The 21,715-nt window shown below is 46.7% G+C and overlaps 1 protein-coding gene across 1 annotated transcript in view; it reads right to left on the minus strand.

Annotated features, from left to right (window-relative positions):
- Window positions 1-21,715, minus strand: part of LOC138503959 (choline kinase alpha-like) — a 233,403-nt gene that overhangs the window by 130,121 nt on the left and 81,567 nt on the right. The gene's annotated exons all lie outside the window — the stretch shown is intronic.

A 21,715-nucleotide genomic window follows, 5' to 3' on the forward strand; every position in this document is an offset into this window, starting at 1 on the left:
AAGAGTAAATTGCACAATAGCCAAAAACAGTTTTGGGAAATTCTAACAGTATTTTTTATTTACTCTTTGAAGATTTTGTTTGTCATTATTATAGTACTTCTATTCACTTTCCCTTCCTATCCTAACATTCTTTAACACTAGCCTGGCTTTTCCTCTGGGTAGCAAATGGGGGAAGAGCGTATGATATGCAATGGTCGAAGTGTACGAAAAGAAGTAGTGGAGCTATGTTCCCTACTGGACTGCACCGCTCCCCACAGACCCCATCGCCACGCCCCTCCCATGCACAATAAAAACCCCAAAACACACGCGCCTGCTCTTTAAGGAAACGTCCTGTGCAGTGCACTGAAAGTGCACGTGCCAACCTCTTCCCACACCTTTATTTTAAAACGAAATTGTTCTGGAACGGTTTCTTTTTAAAATAAAAGTATAGGAACAGTAAAACTTAATTAAAAGAAGTATAGGAGCACCGCTCGCGACCGCTCCCGCCCACTTCGACCACTGATGACATGCATTACTCACCGTACTAGCATTTCCGAGGATTGCATCTGCTTAGATTGAAATGCTGTGCATATGGTCTGACATCGAGTGGTAACCGCAGAGTATTGCATCTTCTCTTTCGGGGACCGAAAGGGGACGTCGGCATAGCCATGTCTTTCACACAATCCCTATCGTGCCGTGTAGTGTACCCAAAATCCCTCACGCGCGGAGGTCCCTCCGATGTATTTTTTTCTGCCATGAGGGAGCCCAGGCTATTGTGAGTGAGTATATGAAGAGAGAAAGTAAGAAGTCTATGTTGCTTCCACCCAGAGCGGGGAGGTAGCATCTGAATCTAAGCAGATAGTCATCAGAAATGCTATTACGGTGAGTAATGCATGTCTTCTGATGCTTGTTAATCTGCTTAGAATCACATGCTGTGCATAGACTAGCAAGCAGTACCTGGAGTTGGAGGTGGGTTATGAGAAGGAACAGTAGAGAAAAGATGTCTTAATACTGCTTGTCCCACCTGAGAATCAAATCTAGAATGAGTGTCTAGGCAATAGTGTTTTGTAAAGGTGTGTACAGAACTCCAGGATCCCGCTTTGCAAATGGACTCGAGGGGAACATTTGCAATGAATGCTATGGAAGCCCCAGTGCCCCGAGTAGAGTGTGCACTAGGCTTGAAGGGCAGTTCTCATATAGCAAGAGTATAACAGTGATGCATTTGACAATCCACCTTGAGATAGCGGATTTAGAGACAGGATCCCCTTCTCTAGCAGCTGCCACTGAAACGAAAAACTGGTTTGTCTTCCTCAATGGTTTTGTTCTTTCCAGGTAAAACATGACTGCCCTGCACACATCTAGTGTGTATAGGCTTCTTTCGGCCATGCTAGTGGGATTCTGGAAGAAAGTGGGTAGTTCGATCGATTGCTTCACATGGAACTTCGAGATGAATTTGGGCGCAAATCGGGGATGAGTGCGCAGAACCACCTTATCCCTGTGGACTGTAACAAAAGGGTCTAGAACTGAAAGGGATTGTAGTTCGCTAACCCTTCTAATAGAAGTGATAGCCACTAGGAAGGCCGTCTTGTAAGTAAGGTCTTTTAGACTTCCTTTATGCATTGGCTCAAAGGGAGATCCCATGAGTCTGGTTAAAACCACATTTAGATCCAATCCAGGAGCTAGGTGAGAAATGGGGAGGTGGATTCTCTTAACCCCTTCCATAAAAGCCTTAATAAACGGTATTTTCCACCACAACACTTTCTGTTGTGATGTAGTGTAGGCTGAGAGAGCAGCTAGATGAACCTTTAGGGAATTGAAGACCAGTCCTGAGTCTAACAAATGGGATTAGGTACAGTACAATGTGTGTAGGTGAGCAATCGATGGGATTGACGCCCTTGGTATTACACCAGATGACAAAGCGTTTCCATTTACTGGCATAGCACTAGCGCGTGTAAGGTTTCCTAGCTTCCCCGAGTATGTCCATGCATCTGAGGGAGCTGAAGGTATCCAAACTCTGACCTTACGAGCCAGGCCGCTAAGTTCAGAGTTTGTGGGCATGGGAGTAGGGTCTCCCCCCCGTCCTGAGACATGTTGTACGGGGAGGGTAGAGGGACATCTCCATTAGAGGAGTGACCCAGGGTTGGCGTGCCCACATGGGGGCCACCAGTATCATGGTAACTGGTTCCTGGTGCATCTTGTGCACTATCTTGTTGAGAAGGGGAGTCGGAGGGGGGGGAGGGGGAGCATAGACAAGTTTCCCTGACCATGCTATCCAGAGTCCGTTCCCCTTGGAGCAGTTCTGGGGATACCTGAAGGCATAGTCTTGGCATTGGCCGTTCTCCCGAGTAGCGAACAGATCTATCTCTGGGAAGCCCCATTCTGCCAAGACGTTGAAGACTATGTCTTTGTGTAGATGCCATTCGTATTCTAAGGCAGTGGGAAATCTCTGCTGAGCACGTCCGCCAGAAGATTGAGTTCCCCTGGAACATGTTGGGCAACATGAACATCGTGTGTTTGAGAGCCCACATCCAAATGTTTTGGGACAGCTTTGAGAGCCCGGGAGATTTTGTGCCCCCTTGTTTGTTTAGGTAGCACATGGCGGTGGTGCGGTCTGTCAGGACCAACTGTCTTCCCTTGTAGTTGAGTCTGAAAGGCCTTTAGTACCTTGAATACTGCTAATAGCTCTAACAGATTTATATGGTTGGATGCTACTTGTGGGGACCACGCTCTGTGCGCTGTCTGTTGGAGTAGGCGAGGCCCCCCCACCCATGCGATGCGTCTGTCGTGAGAGTGGTTTGCACTGCGGGGGTGGTGAAGGTCTTCCCCTTCAAGAGGTTTTCCCCTCGACCACCATTGCAAAGAGAGAACGAGGGCTGGCGAGACAACTACCAGATCTTCCCATTGTCTGCTGGCCTGACACCACTGGCTGTTGAGCCACTCTGACGCATGCGCACCCGCGTGTGGGGAACTAAAATGCATGACGCCATCATACCTAGCAAGCGCATAGCCTTGCGTACCGTCACTTCCCGACTGGCTACATATTGAGGGATCTGAGAAAGCATGTTCTGAACCCTCTTGTTGAAGGGGAAGACAAGACTCTCCTTTGAATCGGAGCACCTAGGAATTGTCTGGCTTGACTGGGGTCTAAGCTGGATTTCTTCTTGATGGAGAATCCTGGACTGAACAGGTTGTCTATTGTCTTCTGCGTATTTCTTAGGCATGTCTCCTGTTATGAGCCAGTCATCGAGGTAAGGGTAGACGGGACAGATAGTCTGCGCAGGTGTGCTGCTGCCACTGCCAGGACGTTCGTGAACACCCTTGGTGCCGAGGCAATGCCGAAGGGGAGTACTTTGAACTGATAGTGCTTGTCCTCTATCATGTGCGAACAACAGTGGAATTACTTCCTGCATATGAAACTTTTGAGGTTTGACAAACTTGTTCGCTGGGCGCAAGTCTAGTACAGGGCGCATGGGGAGGCCCTTTTTTGGTACAAGCAAGTACACTGAATAAATACCCTTGTTTACCTGAAGAATAGGGATGGCTTCTATGGCGTCCTTTTCCAGAAGTGCTTCCACCTCTTGCTTCAGGATTCTCAGATCTGGCGCCAGCTGTCTTGTCTTGGGCGGTCTGAACTGTGGAGGCCGGGCAAATTCCACGCAGTACCCATGGGCGACCGTCGTTAGAACCCACTGGTCTGATGTAATCCCCTCCCCTGCCGAAAGGAAAGATGTTAAGCGTCCCCCGACTGGCGAGACATGGGATAGGACCTGGATCCATAGGTCCTTTCTGACCAGAGGCTGTAGTACCCCTGGAGTTGGGGCCTCTGCCCTTCCAGCATCACTGGCCCCTAGGTGGATAGTTGGCGGGGGTGCTGGATGCTTGACTGGAGTTCCAGTTGTTTCCCGTGTGGTAGATGTTTTGGGCGGAACAGGATTGGCCACAAAAGGACCGGCGGTCTCCAGAGCCTCGTTGACTGTTTTACCAAAGAGATTCGACTCTTCAATAGGTTTGTTAATAAGAGCAGCTTGGGTTTCCGGCTTGAAGCCAGAGTTTCGGAGCCAAGCGTGCTGTTTAGGCAGAGTGCCCTGAGCCAGGGATCTTCCTGCCGTCTCCGCAGTATCCAGAGTATTTCTTTCATTTTGATTGACTTGCCTGCCCTCATCCACGATGGCGAGTAATTTGGATCTTGCCGGTTCAGGTACCTCCTGGAGAGCTTCTTGTATAAGGTTCCATTGCACATCAATATAACTGGCAAGCAAAGCGGAGTTTGCTACGCGCGTTGTAAAGGCAGCTGCCGTGGTAATAAGTTTACCCAAGGCATATCTTTTCGACTCCTTATCGGGAGGTGCCTCTCCCGTAGCAAGGGGTACTCCCGCCCGCTTCCGGGTGGTGGTAACCACTAGGGTATCGGGGGTGGCGTGACTTAATATATTGAGGGTCAGTAGGCGAAGGCCAAAATAATTTCTCCACCCTTGGATTGACTGGTCTGGGATGGTGTGACAAGAGAAGGAGACAGTTTCCTCTTAATGGAATTTAGGAGAGGAATGGCTTGACTGGAGGGGAGGTGGGGAGAGGGGTTTCTTTAAGAATGTCCTCCACGAAATCTTGTTCAGGTATGGCTTCTTGGGTGGCGATCTGAAAGTGATCCGCTGCCTTCCTTAAGATTGTATTAAAGGCCATCTGATCGTCTGTTGGGGACGCCTGGCGGACCGTGGTGGAAGGAGGGGAGTCTACACACAGGACATCTGTGTCCTGATTGGGAGTAGTGTGCCCATGGCTCTGTCTCAACTTGGCGAGTGTCCTCCCAGTTGTCTGTGGCATCCGCCTGGTCATCTGCAGTATAGTCTTGTAGGAAGGTCTTTTCTTCCTCATCATAAATATCTTGATATGTGCCCATTTTAATTTCATCTTCAGGGTGGCCAGAAATTAAATGGTCCTGAGAAGATTCTAAATTTCCAGGGAACCTTAAGGTTGACACAGAAAGAGAATCCTCTTGAGGTCTCTTGGGTGTAGGGTGCTCTGAAAGCAACAATCCTTTCCAGGCAGTCCATGCACCCTTCACATGTTTTCCTGGTCCGTTTATATGAACCAGAAGGTGCAAAAGGTGCAAAATCTTCATTTTCTTGCCTTTGGTGCCGAAATGTAATAGTAATAGTGCTAGACAAAGGCTCCTGACTATCCTCAGTCTTCGGGAGCATCGGAGGGCTGTGGCGCATCTTCAGACGTGTCTACAGCACGCTCCTTGTGTTTCGCCGACTCCTTAGGCATCAGCCCCACTGCTGAAGTGATTCTCGTGAAACTTCGGCGATGTCTGGCGAATCGGGGCATGCCATAGGCCTAGCTGTAGAAGGAGGCCTAGCTGTAGAAGGAGGCCTAGCGGTAGGTTTTTCAACTATCGATTGACTAGAAGGCCTAACGGTAGATTTTTGTCCTACCGGGGCCATAGGGGGCGTCGGAGCGTCAGACGAGTGCGCTTCGCCGGCCAAATGTGATTAAGGCCCAGTCGCAAGATGCTGCTGCGGATGCGGGGAAGGCTGTTAATCTGCAGGATCAGAAAATCCCGTCCAAATTTTCGGCGGTCCTGTTGGCGCTTTCACCCGTTTCGACGAAATCGTCAAAATTGGGGAAGGGGGTTGTGTGTTTAGCGTGTGTTTTATGTACGCCCCTTTCGTCGGGTGTTGTCCCCGTAGCGTGACTTGCACCAGGCCTGGATGGGTCAGTTACGGGCATGGCAGTCCTAGGGTCCGTCGTAAGGTCGATGGCATCCGGTACAGATGCTTGGTCATCACTAGTGCCCCCGTCACTTTCGACAGGTGCGGCGATGGGGAAGAAGATCCAGCCTGCGACATGCCATAGGCGGCCCACCGCTTAACGCGTGACGAATTGATTAATCAGGTCAGTCGTGCCCCGATTCTTAAACGTCCTGATATTGGTCGAGTGTTGCACTTACAAGTTCAAACGCCCAGGGTAAGAAAAGGGTAAGCATTAACCATGCCTGGGAAGTCGTCTTCCTGTTTAGTGAGATGTTTTCACTGCGGTAGACAATCTTTGGAAACTGGCCAGGTCGCGCCACCCGAAGGGTCGCCGGCACATGAGATGTACATAAAGTGTAGAATAGGGGCAATAGTGTTTCATGCGGTTTGGCAAAGGCAGCCCAAACGTGCATCAGACCTTCAGTGGCCTAATAATGGGAGCTTCTAATTAGCACGTATAGAACACTTAGAATCAGTATTGCTACGAAAAAAGGCCAGACCTGAAGCGTTCAACGTAAGAGACTGGAGGAAGGAAGCTAGTCTCCGTAAGAAAAGTAGGGAGAAACACACACGTAGACATAAAACAAATGTAGAGAAAGCGCTACAGATTGATCAGCACCAGCAGACAGAAGCCATTAGGAACATGGATAGGGCCTTCCAATTTGATTTACAGAATATATCCTTGACAAGATTTGCATACATCAGATGAACTAATAAACATATTAAATGAGCGAAGAAGTGAACATGAAAGTACTGACCCAGTTGCACCTCCTCCTTATGTACCTCTTATTTACATGATTCCATCCACACCTGCAGTAAGCAATTCCTCTCCCACTGTGCCTGTGACATAATTTCCTCCACCGCCTTCAGAGCATGAGTTATCCGCTTTAGCAGGCAGTTCTACAGAAATGGGGCCTGCACAAGGAAGTATTAGATAGACTCGTAGCATGATTAGCAAGAGAAGGAAAGAAGAACTGAAAGAGTGGGCCTAAACGTATATTGATGATGACAATGAAGTTGCTGTGCAAAGTTCCATATCTGTTCATAAAGGCCTTGGTGAACAACAGGTAATGTTAGAATGTATGGGGGATTATCTTGTTAAAATATGGAGTGATTTGACTGATACGGTGGCACCGCAAGAGTTGCGTGATTTGGTTGTTCTTTCGAACTTGCAAGATAACGTGGCGAAAGTACGAGAACAAGTAGGGCGAATATTTGTGTTCAAGTGAGAACTTGATCGATTGCATAAAGAAATATTAAAAAAGATGAACCGCATGTCGTACGTTCAGAAACGTTTTTTACCGCCGTTGAAACCGGTTAGTGAAGAGATGCGAATTTGTATGCGAGATGCACTTAGATGGATTACGGATGCTGCCATTTCTCCGATTGAAGTGCATGATACGTTTAGTCAGTATACACCAGATATGCAGAGAAAGGTGTTACAAGTTATGGTGGAGTATTTACAGGGTGAATGTATGAAGAATAAGATGTGTTGTCCCGCGGATTAAATGACAATTTATAAAAGAGCATTTTCACCTGAAACTGGAACGACTGCTTTTTCACTTGATCTAGCTTTGTTGCTTAATAGACAAACGAATATAGAATCCCCTACTTTGCAATTACCCATGAGGGAGGTGCCTCCCAGGTTTGTCCTGAAAGTAGAGGTTGCTGCCGATTGAGCAATTCCAGCGCGAACGATAGAAGCTCATATCGCACAGTTTGTACATGTCCCTTTTTCTAGGCAAGTAGTAAATACTATAAAGCAGACGGTCCCCGACATTAGAAAAAACCCGGCAGGATTCTATAAGGAAATTGAATCTGTTTTAAATTAATCTGTTTTTACACTGAGTGACATTGATTTATTGTTTCCTGGGATTTATGGAAGCAGGTTAGAAATATAAATGACGCGCCAATGTTAGGCGATACATGGGAGAAATTGATTAAAATTGATAGTGGGAGACGGGCTGGAGAAAAGCCACTGCAAGTAATGTTGGCTTTACCATCGCGAATAGTAGAGAAATTGAAATTTTTAGTGCCTGAAAAAAGAATAGTTTGGGATAAATTGACTGCTTGTTTACAAGGCAAATTGGAAGGAGCAACGGATTGTTTTAATCGGTTTGAAGATGTATTTGCAGATTTTAGTGGTCAAGATCTAAGTACCGAACCTGGGAAGAGATTGTCAAGTTTGTGCGAGGGTTATCGAAAATTCACACTTTAATAATGACATCTGAAAGTGCATGGCAAGCAAAATCACAAAGTGAAGTATTGCATATGGCCCAATATTATGAGAACAGAGTAAATTCAGGAAAGGATAAGGAACTAAGGGATAAAGGAGATTTAAGAGTATTGTTACAGCAAAAAGCAAACAATAGAGGTGGTGGGAACGCACCGTCTAGAGTCCAATTTGCATTAACGTCAATATGCAAGGGTGGTCCAATAGGTATTAATCAATGTGCCTATTGTAGACAAGAAGGCCATTGGCAAGCACAGTGCCCGCAGATACAGAATAGAAATGGGACTATTCCGAGAAGACAGAATAGAGGTCGTTCAGGAATATTGGGGCAGAATCGAAATCAAAAGGTGCCACAATTTCAGGATAATGAGGGTAATCAGAATCAACAAAGAAACAACATGAATGGTGGACATTTTTTTGTTAATCAGACCAATGCATATTACTCTGGCGATTTTACATCTGATGATGTACTGTTCTACTAGGACAGCCCAAAGAAGGGGTCGGAACCAGTACCTATTCCCGTGGACCAGAAAGGGCCCTACGTAGAAATGAAGGTTGGGAATAGGGAGCACATTTTTTTAGTGGACACAGGTGCACAAAAATGTTCCATCAGCGGGTTCCAGAAATACCACTGTCAGGGCATAGAAATGTCTCAGTAGGATTCTCTGGTACGCCAGTAATTAGCCCAGTTTCACAACCAATACCAATAACACTAGGTCCATTTACAGAGTCTTGCCCATTTCTTTTGACGAAAAATTGCGGTGAAAATTTGTTGGGATTAAATTTGTTGAAAAAATTGAATGCGGTCATTTATTGTTCTTCTGATGGAGTGTATTTGACAATCTCGCCACAAAAGACACCTGTATCGCAATTCGTATCCATGCCACTACCAACTGAATTGAGTGAAGTACCGGCTTGTATATGGCCAGTGAATGACAATGATGTTGGTTGTTTGAAGGTAGAACCAGTAAAAATTGTTTTGAAAGAAGGAATTACATTACTGCATATTCCGCAATACAAAATTTCGGCTGAGGGAGAAAGAGCGTTGAAGTGCATTGTATCAGAATTGATTACGAGAAATGTAATTGAAGAAACTTCTGGTAGTATTTGCAACAGTCCGATTCTTCCGGTTTACAAAAAAGGAGGTAATGATATACCTTATCGTTTTATAATTGATTTACATGGAGTGAATAAAGTGGTTGATCCGCAATTTCCATTAGTCCTGGATGTGACGACAATTTTGACTGATCCCATCCTCCACAACATATTTTAGTGTTATTGATTTGAAAAACGCATTTTTTCGTATTCCAGTGCATCCAGATAGTAAATATTTGGTTGCTTTTACACTAGGACGTTCATTTACATTCACACGTATTCCACAAGGTTACACTGAAAGTCAGAGTATATACAGTACAGCACTGAAAGAACAACTAGACATGCTTGAATTACCATCAGGGTGCGTGTTACAATATATTAATCACCTGCTAATAGCAGCAGACTCAGAAGACATTTGCAAAGAAAGCACTGTTGCATTATTGACACATTTAGCGGCACATGGTCACAAGGCATTGTTAAAAAAATTCTAGTATTGTCGTAAGGAGGTGGCCTATTTGGGCTACTTCCTTTCGAAGGAGGGAAGATTGACACCAGAAAGAATAGACAGCATCTCTGATATGCCTATTCCAAACATGCAGAAAGAAGTCAGGGCTTTAATTGGCATGGCTTCATATTGTAGGCAGTGGATCGCTCACTTTTCAATAATTGTGAAACCAACAGTGGCATTGACAAGGAAGGATGTTACCTTACCTTTGCCATGGAACCAGGAATGTCAAGAAGCATTTGATCTGCTTAAAGCTGCATTGTGTTTAGCTCAAGTTTTGGGCACGCCAAATTATGACAAGAGTTTTAAGTTATTTGTGCATGAAAATAATGGATGTGCTTTGGGTGTTTTGAAGAGTAGAATTTGGACAGCGGTGCACACCAATCGTAAAGGAAGTTTTTTTTTTTTGGTGATAGAGTATAACTTATATATTTTAGGTGCAGGGAAGGAACTGAGATCTTGGCACAAAATCCCTACAAAAGACACTGAGAGAAAGAAGATTCTACCTAGGAATCCTCCCGTCCCCTGCACACTTTCAAATGTTTGGACAAAAGTCCACTACTAAAGTTAGTCAAACAGTGTAATCATATATTGGACACATTCAATATAAACCGGTAAAGCATGAGCTCTAACAAGAAAATTGTTTTGAAATTGTTATGGGGAGACCATCCAATGTCTGGAATGTGCCCAGTCCCAAATGACTAAGGGATGTTGAGTATTCATTGCTTACTGATTACTGTAAATAGTTGACTCAAAACTTGCGTTTGATTCATCAGCAGGTGCAGGAGGCTCTTACTGTCAGATATACAGGCCCAGGACATTGTCTGCAGCCAGGTGACTGGACTCTGGTGAACATTTTTTGAAGAAAATCTTCACTTGCACCGCGCTGGACGGGACCTTTTCAGGTGCTACTGGCCACGCACACTGCAGTCCGAGTGGCCGAAAACACTGGATCCAAGCAACATACACAAAAAGAGTGGTTTCCTTTGCCACATGAGAAATATCCATGATCCTGATGTCGAAAGCAAGACAGCTGTACCTGATCACAAAGATATCACCACCAAATCCATGTCAGGAGTCCTTCCTAAGCCCGAGAAAGGGCCTGGGGAGATTGCAATGAAAATCGGAAGACCGGTGTTGCCTCAACATTGTTCGACTGCTGCCTTATTATCACTCATTGCATCACGAATTGGCACCGATCCCGCATCTGGAGATGAGAGGGCATTGTTCATCGATCACACTGTACCTGGAGCTGTAAGGTACAATCTACATTCACGAAATCGGAAGTGATCAGCTTTTGTTTCGCCTTTGTTTCTAGCTCCCGGACGGAGCTGGGAACGGAGGCCTAGGGAAAATGAGTTTATGAGCTGTATCAGTTGAGAGCTCTGACACGCGGTTTTGCAGTGCTACCATTGAAAGTGAAGGCCTTTTTGCAACCTGGCGTGAACAAGCGGGGGCAAATGGTACCGACACTATAAAATTGATACTTGCTCCTGCCTTTTTGGAGCTCTGTGAAGTTAATCAGCTTGCTGTCATCTTTAAGCAGGCTAACCTGGATTGGCCTGAACTTTTATTGATAAAGTGTGTTGCTGTGGAGAACTTTTCCGACGGACGCTGAAAAACTTCCTGAAATAAACATTACAGACGATGCCTATACTCGCTCCTGCTCCCTCCTGCACTAATGCTGTTGATGATACAAAGATTGACATTAAGTCTATTCCAAGAAAGACTTTGTTTAGAAAGAATAACGTGCTTTTGTTTATGATACCACTTTGTGTTTTGATTACACTGATCCCAATGTTATGGTACCTAGAGACTATGCATCCCTTAAACTCTCTATTGTCAGCTATCAATGCTCCTACTAGGAGCACCCCTCTCTTAGACTCTTCTGTCACAAGAAGTGAAACATAGAAAAGGATACGATAATAACACTTTACTGCTGATTATGAATATGACCCATACTATCTTGAATAGGTCCAATTGTTGGGTTTGTTCCCATTTACCCTAGCGCGGGGAAAGAGGAATGGGTTGGTATGTACATCCTTTGCCGCTTAATACAGCCTGTTATGCATTATTAAGAGCGCTATTTTTCGGAAAATGGAATGATAGCGTCACTGAACAATTTGATGGAACAAATATAAATGAATTTGGAAGATTGGTATTGGAACCGTTGGGTTGTAGCGTGTTTACAAGCAGAAGCAAAATAAAAACTAACAACAAGTCCAGTAGATAGGCTCTCAAGACCTTACCAGTCCCTAATCACTTTTAAAATGGCTCCGGTTGGAAACAAAGATGCTGTGCCTCCCTCCTATACTATTAATCATAGTCCACATTCTGACCATTTTGCTTAAGGAAAAAGGGTTCTCACCCAGTGGGAACATTTACTAGATGTATGAATACTGCTGTGCTTGAACAAGAAGAGAAGCCATTGTATATAGGAGGATCTGTCTATTTTGTATGTGGAGATCAGGCTTATCCATGGTTACCTAGAAACTGGGAAGGGACCTGTTATTTAGGGATACTTTTACCTGGTGTATTTCTTGCCAACATTTCTGATGAAGCAAAAATATCTAGATCTCGGCCACAACGAGATGATACTTCTGGGCAGATTGCTGGGATACAGCGAAATCATTTATACCGTTTTGGGGACAAGCAATAAACTCATGGAATATAAGAAAACTGTCCAGGGTGTTAGAGAAAACGATAAATGGAACAACTGATATACTTTATAATATGACACTGGAAACAAAGCAATTAGACTAGTTGCATTTCAGAATAGAATGGTGCTTGATATTTTGGCTGATCGTGGAGTTGTATGCAAATGAGTGGGATCAGCATGCCGTGTATTTGTAAGTGACTCCTCCTCTACGATATTTGAAGCAATTAAGAAATTACATGTCCTAAGCTCCGAAATTCATGTCCCCACAGGTGGTTGGAATCTAGATATAAGTTCATGGATCTGGGAACTGCTACGATCCTGGGAATGGAAACTAATTGCAATCTTGGTTATGATATTTGGGATCCTCATATTTTGCTGTTGCATACAATGCCTGCCAGTCCTCTGCTCCCAAATTCCAAATGTGTGTACATGCGATCAGTATGAAACCTCCTCCTCGTATGATAAGTGATGATACAAAACACGAAAACGAAATAATGAATTTATGGCAATTAATATTTCTGAGGACGATGATAGCGGCATGGGTAGTTCGGAATTGGACACATGGTCCGATGAAGACGCGATGTTTGGATGATGCTATTGGCTTAAGGCCAAAAGGAGGGTTTGTTAGACCAGAAAAGTAATCCCATAGCCGAATGATACGTATAGTATGTTGACCAGAAGCGAATCGCATCACGTGACAAACATCGCAATCCAAGAAACATGAATGTGACCAAAGGGACTCCATTTTGTGAAATGCGCCCATTTTCTTTTTTCTTTTCTGTTAAACGCTTTGCAAATATATTCTATGCTTTAGATCCGCACACAGTACAAGGCCACGGCTTGAACGCTGAAATGCTAACGCAGACAGGAATGTCGAACTGTGCAGAAATACATTGTTTTTCTCTCTCACCAAGTCCTTGAAATCGAGCAGAAGCCGCATCTAATCAGTAGCCTAGGTGACGGTTTGTCTTGCAAGCACTGTCGTAAAAGGCAGTTAAACTTGGATTATATTCTCCTAGCGGTTCTCCTTTACGGAGAATGGTATTCTCTGATTCAGAACTATCTGACCCTTAGCTCATGAGCTGTAACACACAGATAACGTAGTATGGAATGTTTCCCTGCTAATAACAAGATATCCTTACTGGGCCAGAGCTCCATGTTCCCCATAACAGAAAGCAGTCTTTGCTGCCTTTGCTAGAATAACTATGTTTAGACTGAATGAAGACTTGTAATAACGTGTCCATTGTCAATCACTGAACCCTAGCCTGTATAACATGTATGAGGGTGGGTCGAATTGCCTTAACAAAAGATAATGCATGATGTATATATATATATATATATATATTGCTGCTTGAGAGCTGTTTGCTCTCTCGCATCTCACGAGGTCTGGGAACACACGTGAGGCGTTGAGACCCAGTCGGCCGACTGAGAAACTCTGAATAAAACCAGACTTGTTTGGAAAACGAACCTTGTGTCTGACGTGTCATTATAGTATATGGTTATTGTGCCTTAGTTTCCATATGCGGTCTTTATGGCCTAGAAGTAGTTGCAGATGGGCCGCCACCAGAGCCAGGCACTTGGTGAAGACTCTGGGTGCCGACTTCAGCCCGAAAGGAAGGACCTTGATTTGGTAATGCTTCCCCTGAACAACGAAGCGCAGAAACGTGCGGTGTCCTTTGTGAATGGGGAAGGACGCATCCTCCAGATCCAACGACGACAGAAAGTCTGTCTTCCAGCTGCTAGAGCATGTGTTGAAAAGTGACCATTCAGAACTTAAACTTTATGTATTTGTTCAGTCGTTGCAGATCGAGAATGGGCCTCCAGCCCCCGGTTTTCTTTCGCATGAGGAAGTACATTGAATAGACTCTAGAGCCCCTGAGCCGCTTTGGAACTAGCTCTATTGCCCCTTTCTTTAGCATGGCCCGAACCTCCAGCAGCAGCTGAGGGATGTGGTTTTCCTGCCGGGCCACCGGTGGTATTTGGGGACACCTTCGTTGGAACTCCAGTGTGTGTCCGTGGGCGAGAGCATCCAGCACCTAACGGTCGGTGGAGATGGTCTTCCACACACTGACGAAGTTCAGCAGCCAGCCTCCCGCCGGGGTGCACAAGTGGGGGCCCGATGTCCCGACCGGTCCATTCTTGCTTGGAGGTCAATGGGCCGCCCTACGGGCCCTGATGACAACAGCGTCCTCCTTCGAAGGCCTTGGAGCGGCCCAGCCCCTGTTTCCTGGGTTGAGGAACGGGAGGGTTGGCAGTAGGAAGAGAAGCCCCCACCAAAACCCCTCAAAGAGCGGGTAGACTTGCTTCCTGAGGACTGAAAGGACAGCCGCCGCTGCTGTAGCGTGCCCAGGGCATGCACCGTCTCCGCCTTGATGGCCTGTAGGGAAGCATCCACAGCATGTCCAAAACCCTTGTCTGGACCTCCTGTCGGAAGTTGGTAGCCTGGAGCAAGCTACGCCGACTAAGGCAAACGCCACTGCCCATCTGGCGGAAACCCGCGTCTGCGATGTCCGTGGCTACCGTGATGGCGTGGTCCGACTCCTGAAAAATGTCCGACGCCTCTGACCTCGTATCGTCTGGGAGTAAGTCCAGCAGAGGTGGGAGCTTGAACCACAGCTCCCGGTCGTAGCGCACTATGATAGCGAGGGTATTGGCGGCCTTGATGGTCATCGCTGCAGAGCAGATAACTCGCCTTCCCATCGCACCCAACTTCTTCCCCCTGTCAGGAGGGGTGGACACGGACGAAGATGTAGAGCCCGACGACTTCTTGGCCGCTGCAAAAACCACTGAGTCTGGCGACGGTTAGCCCCTAATCACTTAGGCGCAGAGTCCGGCACCCTGTACTTCTCTAGGTGGTCCCTCTTCGCTGGGGCTGTAGAAGGGTTCTTCATGAGCACCAGTCCTTCATCCCAAATGGCATCAAAGAGCAGTACTGAAAGGATGGTCTTCCACTTCGCCTCACGGGACTGGTATAAGAAGCTCTTCTCCTCCGGTGCGCACTGGAAAAGCTCTGATGCTCCGGAAATCATTGCATGGAACGATCCTATCTAGTCCGGCGGAGGGGATCTGGGCGGAGGCGACAGGAGGTCCCACATCCCACCGTCGTCATCATCTGTGCCCGTCGCTGTGTGCGACTGTCTCACCTGCGGGGGGGGGGTTGGCGCAGAAGGAGGCAAAGGGTGGCAAAGAGGCAACGGGTGCCTCTTCTTGGATGGCAGTTCCCCAGTCAGTGGGGCGGTCGGTACCGGCGCAGCGGGCAGCGGCGTCGCCTGCATCCTCTTCTGTATCTCGGATAGCAGTGTATGCAGAGTCGAGAGAATGTCCATTGAGAGGTCTTCATGTGGCAGTTGAGGCGCAGGGATAGGAAGCTGGGGCATGGGAGCAGGGCCAAGGCCCTCGTCCTGAGGCCTTCCATCGCCTTCCTCAGCAGCATCTTTGTTGTCGGCGCCTTCGTCGTAGGGGGCGAATCAGTTTCCCTCGTCGCCACCCCCCTCCTGGATGGTCTGGAGGTAGAAGAGTTCCTCCTCCTCAGCAGAGAAGATATCCCTACCGTGGAGGACCTCCAGGCCCCACCCTTTCTTTGCATCCAGAGGGGAGGGTCTCAGGGAGATGATTGGCATCCTTTTCTCTGGGGTCTTCTCAATGGGCTTGGTGGTAGGGACACTCTTGCCTTGGTAAGGGCGCCCTGCAGGTCTGCCCCCACGGCCTTCGAAAAGGACGCTACCATCACCTTGATGAAAGGCGTCGCCTTCGTCTGGTGCACCTGAGCCTTCACGGTTAGGCCAGGCCCCTTGTCCGGCTTAGCCTTCGTGGTCACCCCGGACACCTTGTCCTGCTTGGTCTTCTCCTTAGGGGTCGGGAACTCGGTCCCCCTTGGACTTCTCTGCCAAGGTAGGCTGGACGCCGTACCCGGTTTGGTCTTCTCCTTGGCCACTTTTAGCTTGCCCAGGTGATCCGACTTCCTCTTGGATGAAGATCCAGAGCGTTGACTGGAGACCGATGCAACTGGGGATGTCGAATGCGCCCTGGCCGCTGAGGAGCCCGCCGCAACGGCACTCCCGACGGTAGAGGACTAGCAGTGCTTGGTCTTTTGTTGGACCCCCACGGGACGGGTGCCCTCAAAGTACTTCGAAGCCCACTCAGCTTTCCCGGATCCGGGAGAGGCATGCCCCTGGGAACCATTCGGTGCAGAGGCCTTGGCCTGCAGCCACTCTTCCAGCCGTTTACGCCTGTTAGGCACGACTGTATGCAGTACCCTTAGGGTACACTACAACAACCCTAACCTCCTGCCAATAAGCAACCCAATGTTTGGTATAAGTCTGTACTACACAGGTTGGTAGTGTGGACGAGTAGCCAGGCTCATCTCAAGATGGGTCAATGTGAGCTGTAGGGGAGTTACACAGGGATTCACAGTGACAGGTATTCAAGCAAACACTTACACACAGGGTTTCTTGAAAAAACAATTATTCATTTATTTACCAGTCAGTTAATGTAAGCCTTCTTCAGAAGGGAGCACTGTAAAACACCACACAAATATACTTCAAAATTATACACTCTCTTAAGTTCAGAATCAGTAAATACCCATTTCGGATGGCATACAGCAGAGACCTACACCCACAGGTGACTTCAATTGCTATGGTACTGTTGACATTAATGTATCACTGTTGGCATTCAGAATTAGTTAAGAGCAAGTCAAAAGGGAATGATTATTAGAGCAAACAAGATACCACACATTTCTTAAGCAGGAAAATACTTTCAAATCCCCCAATAAGAGTCATTCAGTTAAAACAGGCTAAGCCAAAGTCAATAGGCAAGAGTCTATATGGGCTGAAGCACTTCTTTGAAGTAGAAAAGTATTTGCACAATGTTTCAGAAGTCTTTGAAGAAAAAGATGAATCAGTGTAGGGCCACAAGCTTGTGAGTGGTAGAAGATGCAAACAACTCTACAGCAAGAGGTCTCTTAGACTATGTACAGTACCTTTAAAATGAAGAAAAGATCCAGCAGATGACTCCTGTTCCTGTGCTGCTCTGCAGGTCTCACTGTTCCTGGGCCTCAGTTGTCGGGACAAGAGGGAGGACGTCGGGGGACTCCTGCAGTGGGACAGTCAAAATTTGCAACCGGCAAACTTCACTTTCAGTGGCTGTTCAGTGTTTCAGCTCCCAGCGTCTACCGCAAATAGCAACACTGTGGTTCCTGGCTGTCGAGATGGACTTTCCTTGCTTCTAGGGTCCCACACTCTGTTGAGGGGGCTCAGGCTCGGTCAGTCCTGCTTCCTGGGAGCCCAGAGGATCTTCCTGGAGCTCTTGGCCAACTTAAAAGCAACGCACACAAACTGGTGTTCCTCTCCCTGGCTCTATGGTTTCCAGCAGCAACTCTGGAAATTCAACTAGCTCCGAGATGGATGTCCAGGTGGCTTACTTTGGAGTGGATTGGTCCCACCAACTCAAGGGGAGAAGTCATCCTTGCAGGGGCTTCTCTGTCGATGCGAACGTGGCGTTTCAGCACAGCAGCAGAGCTTCACTGGGCAAACCAACGGTCCAGGAGTTGCAGCATGCATCCTCTTCAAGTTCTTCTTCGGTTCCTTCGTCAAGCCAAAAGACTCGCCTTTTATACAGTTCTCTCCCTTTCATTCCAGCCTAGCTGTCAAGTCACCCATCAGGGTAGCTGCCGGCAAAATATCTGAGTGCATTTGGGTCTCCTAGGAGACCAAGAACAGGGAGTTTCAGGCACCTCCCTCACTCCTGCCCACCCTGGAGTCAGAGGCAGGCTTCACTCGTGATTCCCGCCTAAGGCAAAATGAACAGAGGGACCGAATCTGGTTTGGCGTGCAGAGTAAACCTCAAGAAGGACCTTTCCACAAAGAAATGGCGAAAAAAGAAGACCGGGCCATTTTGACAAAAATGGCACCCTTGGGCGATTTACTGCAGCTGCGAACGCAGCCCGCAGTAAATGCACACCACGGTAGTAAAAACAAAACCACTGCCACCAGCCACTCGGTGAGGAAAGGGGAACATAAAAATATTACATGAGAAGCTAGACAGGGGATACTAGGTAACCCCTCCAGCACCCTATTGTAAGATAGTGTGTGCTGGGTCTAGAAAGTTACAAATGTAAGTAAAGTCAATTTCACTTTACTGCTCTGGGAAAAAAGTAGTTTATCCCAGAGAAGGTACTTAAACCTTGAGGAAATCTAAAAGACTTCTCAGTGTCACTGCACTAAAGGTCCTGTGTGCCACAATGTAAAAGATGATGCCTGTGGAGTTTGTCAGACTCCATAATCAAAAGATACAGTTCAAAAATCACATTGAAATACGAGAGAGTGGGGAAAAAGGGTCTCTCCAGGTTAAACAAATCAAGTCCTCAAATCCAGCAAAGTTGCTGGGGGTCCCTAAGGTAGAGGCAATTGGCAATTTCTGAGAATTCTCCCCAACACTGATCCTTCAATGTGCGTTTCAAGAGTTCACGGCAAAACGTACAATCCTCCTTATGCCTTGGTTACAGGCAGTACAGGCACTGGGAATGTTTGTCGTCCATGTAAACATTCCGCAAACCGCAGTCGGTGCAAAGCTTGAAAAGGGAAGGGGAATCCTTCTCGTCCGACATGATCCACTCTGTGTAGGCCAGAAGAATCTTCTGGAAGCTTCCACGAAGAAACTAGACGAAATCCGCCCTTGAGGAGCACTAAAGAATCTGAAAAACGGGTCCCCGTTAATCGGAAGGATTATCGATGGAGCACATGTGCTTGATTGACCGAAGAATAGAGTAAACTCTTCCAAAAAGCGAAACTCGCAGTAAAAGCTCGAGAGCTAAGCACGAGAACTCCCAACACTTGAAAGTGAGGCAAAAATCTGAAGATGGCTGCAAGAGGAGGGGCTTAGTTAGAGGGCAGTCGTTGGCTAGGGGCAGTATGACCCAGAGCTCAGTGATTGGTTGTTAGGAGAACGACAGTTCAGAAATGAAACAAACAGATTTTTTTCTTTACCAAGGATTCCCAGCCTGACAGGGAATATTCATGAGCATGTGAATCCATGCCAGACCCCATGCTGGAGAATAGACATTTATTGTACATACGTACACAAAGCAAAGTTATATTCACGTATGCAAGTACCATTTAAACTAATCGACACAATAGAAAACATCAGCAACACTTTCAGGTGGGTAAACCAATAGCAATGGAACGTTGTCAGTCATGGACACAGTTCAATGATAAGTCAATTCACTTATTAAAGTCACTCGGACAATGTTCTTTTGTAAGGAAAAAGGGTTATTCAGCACCAGCATTAGCAATATACTTTGTCATGCTTTTCAATGATTCCATTACTTTAGCAGTCCACTCCCTAACTAGTTGAGTTCTTCAGAGTCAGTTGAGGAGGGGTGCAAAGTGATGTGCTGCAGCAGAAACTATAATGTTCAATAGGATACTTCAATTACTTTCATGTAGAACGCTTTGGTAGAGTGAAAAAAGTTATCAGGGACCTTGGAAAGGACTCCCAATAGTCGCACAAGCATTAGGCCTGGACAAGTGGTATACAGCAATCCAGTAACACAGGAACAACAATTTGGCTGGAGGCAAGTACTACCCTGAGCACCACAGTACCTGAGGACTGCTGACGATGCAGTAGGATTCTTTCCTATGCAGCTGAGGTGGACCTGGTCTACTGTTCCTGGTCAGCAGCAGTCAAGAGAAAGGACCATCAGCAAGGAATTCTTCGTACTCCCTCATCTGTCTACGGTTTTGGCACCTTTTTACAAGCTCCAATAGTGAACGATTACCACCCAGTCGATCCACCTCGATTCTACAGGCATGCACTGTGGTGAAGGAGGAGCGGGGGGGAACCTGTATCTAGATGTCCAACTGGAGCTGAAAGTACTGGGAGGATTCGTCCACAGAAACACTATTCACCGCAATTGGGTCAGAGATCCCCTGGTATTGGCGGTTTGCAGCCCTGGAGGTCACAGCACGTTGGGGGATGGCTCGTTCTGCAGGTCGTCTTAAGGCTAGTTGGCCCCACCAGCAAAAGGGAAGGAGTCCTCTTCGAAGTTGTTCGTGGATTTGAAAACTGTCAGGACAGCAATGGTCTCTTCAGGGTTACTGGAAGGGTCTGCCTGCGTCTCTGGCCCTCTTCTGCTTTGGATATTCTGTTCCAGTGGTCGACTTGCCTTCTGCCTCAGGAACCTCGCCTTCTATCATGATTTCCCATTCAGCCTCTGCAACTCTCCCTGCAGTTTACAGAAATGGGTGGCTGGCTGTCTAATCAGGACAGTCAGCCCCCAGTGGGAACTGGTTCCTTTCATGCACATCGGCAGACAAAGGACAGCTGCGTTTTGGGACCCTCTCCTGCTTCCTGTCCTCGCAGACACACTGGAGCCTCGGCGGGCCACACAAAGCGGTCCTGCCAAAGACAAAACTCGCATCAAGACTTTCCCCTGCCAGGATGGCAGAAGGGCCAAGAAAGAACAAACACAATAAATGGCAAAAAAAGAAAGGAGCCACCATGTTGGAACACAGGCGACCCTCCTGTGCATAGGCCCAGCTGTGAATACAGCCTACGGTGGAAAATTGCACTAAAGTCGGTAGAACATGTCCACTGCCACCAGACATAACTAGAGGGTTGTTACAGTAAGGTTACAGGCGCAGAGAAAAGGGGGGTAACTAGGTATTCCATCAGCACTCCAGATAATGTGTCGTGTGCATCTCTCAAAAAGGAAAAGCTAGGTAGGATAACAAAAAAATCCCTCTCTCCTTAAGAACAGTAGTTCTTCAGGGAAATAAAAGAATATAAAAAGGAGAGCCCAAAGGTTTCAAAAGTGAAACCCAGATGCCTTTAAAAAGGTATGGAGGAAAGCAAGACTCCAGAAAATAAAGTAAAACGTATAGAACAGGGCTCCCATGATTAGAGGAGAAAAGAATGAATGAGGGGAAAAAAGATCCCCTCATTCAGGAGAAAAAGGAAAAAGTCCAAAAGTCCAGCAAACTGTGCTAGGGGTATCACTAGGAAAGGGGATTAAGCATAAAAGGGATAAATCTCCCTAAGAGACATCGAGAGGTGGAGGAAAGAAAAGGCAGGCAGGCACAATATAATTGGGTTTGGGTTAGGTGCAGGTTTTAATCATCCTGTTGGTTTATGAAAGTTCAGAAAGGGTAGACGTTAGCAGGGTGTGGGTTCATTAGGTGAACCGTTGCGTTCAACGCAACACCATGACATTTATTTTACAATTTTTAAGCCATTCAATTTTAAACTGTAGATCTTTTGCACCTGTAAAGTAAATGTTCACATTAAAGCTCGTATTCAATGGACGTCTACCCAATAAACTAGAAGTCACTTTTTGCATGGTTGCATCAACCAAGGTTTTGCCCTTTGGGCTTTATTGGGTTATCAATAGCATATTTACTTTCTTATAATAATACCAAGTAAATATTTCATAAATCGTGTAAAGTTAGTCATTGTGCTGTGGTTCATTTTGAATAAGGCAATTCCATGGTGCTCCA

Source organism: Ambystoma mexicanum, chromosome 11 (genome assembly GCF_040938575.1).
Source record: "Ambystoma mexicanum isolate Mex_15411 chromosome 11, UKY_AmexF1_1, whole genome shotgun sequence".
Classification (NCBI taxonomy): Eukaryota; Metazoa; Chordata; class Amphibia; order Caudata; family Ambystomatidae; genus Ambystoma; species Ambystoma mexicanum.